The following is a 3,501-nucleotide window of genomic DNA, read 5'->3' as shown; positions in this document are numbered from 1 at the left end:
TGGGCTAGGGCTGGATTCGAACCTGCCATCTTAGGTGTATGTGGCTGGCGCCTCAGCCTCACCGAGCTCCGCTCAAGGCTGGTCTTAAACTCGTGAGCTCAAGCAATCCATGATTACTATTGTGAGCCACTGCGCCTGCCCTTTTTTTTTTTTTTCACCTTTATTTCAGATCTTTTCCATTTTACAGGAGCTTGAAGGGGAGAGAATATCTAGGATCTCCCCCTCCCCCTTGACCACCTTCCCACTGAACTTTGAAAGTCGTTCAGCCCAGTGTTGAGGGAGGACAGATTTGCCCTCCAGGGAATAGCTCCATAGAAAAAGGAGTTATAGGACTGGGAGGGGCAGCTCACACTTGTTATCCTAGATCTGGGAGGTCGAGGAGGGTGGATTGCTTCAACTTAGGAGACCAGCCTGAGCAAGAGCGAGACTGCCCCCTCCCCCTAGTCCCAGCTACTGGGAGGCTCAGGCAAGAGGATCTTTGGAGCCCAAGAGTTGGAGCTTGCTGTGAGGTATGATGATGCCAGGGCACTCTTCCCAGGGAGAAAGAGTGAGACCGGTGTCACTGGTTGTGTAGACGTCAATTTTTTTTTTTTTTTGACCAAGTCTGAAGCTGTCATCCTGGGTGGAGTACCATGGCATAATCATAGCTCAAAGCAACAGCAAACTCTTGGGCTGAAGCGATCTTCTTGCCTCAGTTTTTCTATCTTCATTTATTTATTATTATTTTGAGACAGAGTCTCACTGTGTTGCCCTTGGTAGAATGCGGTGACATCACAGCTCACAGCAACCTCCAACTCTTGAGCTTAAGTGATTCTCTTGCCTCAGCTTCCCAAGTAGCTGGGACTACAGGTGCCCGCCACAACACCAAACCCGGCAGCTCCAGTATATGTGGCTGACACCCTATCCACTTAAGCTATAGGCACTGAGCCAGTTTTTGTATTTTTAGTGGAGACTGGGTCTTGCTCTTGCTCAGGCTGGTTTCAAACTACTGAGATCAGGCAATTGACCCGCCTGAGACTCCCAGAGTGCTGGGATTATAGGTGTGAGCCACTGCTCCCAGCCTTGTTCTTTAGCTTCCTAAAATAAAAGCTTAAATAATAAATCTTAAACCATTCTTCTTTTCCAGTATAAGCATTTAAAGCTATAAATTTACTTGTAAGCATTACTCTAATTATACCTCACAACTTTAATATGTATTGTTTCCATTATTGTTCAGGTAGAATTTTTTTTTTTTTTTTGAGACAGACTCTGTCACCCCGGGTTGAATGCCATGGCGTCACCATAGCTCACAGCAACCTCAAACTCCTGGGTTTAAGCAATCCTTTTGCTTCAGCCTCCTGAATAGCTGGGACTACAGGCACATGCCACCAGGCCTGGCTAGTTTTATCTATTTTTAGTAGAGACAGGGTCTTTCTTTTGCTCCGGCTGGCCTCAACTCCTAGGCTCACAGCCATCCACCCAACTCAGCCTCCCAGAGTGGTAGGATTATAGGTGCTAGCCACCATGCCAGCCTACTTAGAAATATTTTTAAATTTCCTGTTGTGATTCTTTTTCTGACCTATAAATGATTTAAAAGTGTGTGGCATGATTTCTAAACTTTGGGGAATTTTTAAATGGTATTTTTGTTAATAATACTTCCTCATTTATTTCCATTGTGGTTACAGAGTTTGCTCTACATACAATTCTTTGAGTTTATGGAGATTTGTTTTACAGCTTGGTATCTAGATAAGTGTTCTATATACATTTGCTAAAATATGTAATCTTCAATTGGGTATAGTGCTCTATCAAGGTCACTTAAGTCAAACTGATAATATGTTCTTCAAATCTTTTGATTTGCTTTTTTTTTGCCTTTTTCTTCTGTCAGTTACTGATAGAGGTATATTAACAGTCTCTGAGTATAGATTTATTCATTTCTTTTTTTATATCTATAAGTTTTTGCTTCTCTATGTTGTTAGGTGGATATACTTTATAGATTGTTAGTGTCTCCTGATGAATCAACCCTTTAATCATTAGGAAATGCCGTTATATCTGGTCCTCATCTTAAATTCTACTTCCCTAAAACAAACAAAGATAACAGCTTTCTTGTGAAAAGTGTTTTCTTGATATATTTGTTCAATCTTTTTACTTTCACTATCTGTACCTTTTTATTTATGATGCGTGCCTTTTAATAGAATATAATCAAATGTTGTGGTTTTGGTAAGTTCTGACTTTTACTTGGAGTCCATTTACATTACATGTAATCACCAAGGTGGTTAGGGCTAAGTTTATCATCTTGTTATTTGTTTCCTATTGTTCTAGCTTCTCCTGTTTCTTTGTTCCTTCTTTTCTGCTTTCTTTTGTCTCGATCAAATTATTTTTTATTCTTCAATTTTTTTCTCCTTCATTGGATTTTTTAGCTACACCTTCTGTAATTATGTTAGTGGTTATCCTGGAGATTAAAAAATGCATCTGAGTTGGGTGTAATCCCAGCACACTAGGAGGTCGAGGAAGGTGGATCATCTAAGCTCAGGAGTTTAAGACCAGCCTGAACAAGAGCCAGGCCCATCTCTTTTTTTCTTTTTCTTTCTTTCTTTTTTTTTTTTTGTAGAGACAGAGAGTCTCACTTTATCACCCTTGGTAGAGTGCCATGGCATCACCCAGCTCACAGCAACCTCCAACTCCTGGGCTTAGGCAATTCTCCTGCCTCAGCCTCCCAAGTAGCTGGGACCACAGGCACCTGCCACAACGCCTGGCTATTTTTTGTTGCAGTTTGGCTGGGGCGGGGTTTGAACCCACCACTCTCGGTATATGGGGCTGGTACCCTAGCCACTGAGCCACAGGCACTGCCCAGAGCCAGACCCATCTCTACTAAAAATAGAAAAACTAGCTGGGCATTGTGGCAGCACCTGTAGTCTCAGCTACTTGGGAGGCTGAGGCAAGAGGATGGCTTTAGCCCAGGAGTTGGAGGTTGCTGTGAGCTATGTATGACTAAGGTGACCAGACGTCCCGCTTTTGGCGGGACAGTCCCGATTTGTCCCTCCTCCCTCGGCCTTTTAAAAAAGTCCCGATTTTTGGAAAGAATGCACGACAAGCTAGGGAACCACGGGACAAAGGGAAGGGAATATACTGTTTTTGGCTACTGAAAAGGTTAATGTAACTCCATTTGGGAATGAAGAGGTTAATGTAACTTCATTTGGAAATGAAAAGGCTAATGTAAACTCCCTACTTCCCTCCTGGGCAAGGTCGCCCAGGTGGACCTGTGTGCCCTACTCTTTTGAGCCACAGGCTCTGCCCTATACATAATTTTTTTTAATGTATTATATTTGTAAATTGTACTTATGTTGAAATTAGAAATATATATATATTACAATACTATTTTTGCATTCTATGAAAATTTTTGTTGCTTCATATAGACCAAATTTTTAATTAAGAACATTCCCCCCCCAATGGTGTCCCACTTTACCAATGTTAAAATCTGGTCATCCCCATATGCCAGAGGTGGCGGGTTCAAACCCAGCCCAA

Source organism: Otolemur garnettii, unplaced genomic scaffold (assembly GCF_000181295.1).
Source record: "Otolemur garnettii isolate 467f Iridium unplaced genomic scaffold, OtoGar3 scaffold00135, whole genome shotgun sequence".
Classification (NCBI taxonomy): domain Eukaryota; kingdom Metazoa; phylum Chordata; class Mammalia; order Primates; family Galagidae; genus Otolemur; species Otolemur garnettii.
Note: the sequence above shows the minus strand (reverse complement) of the source record.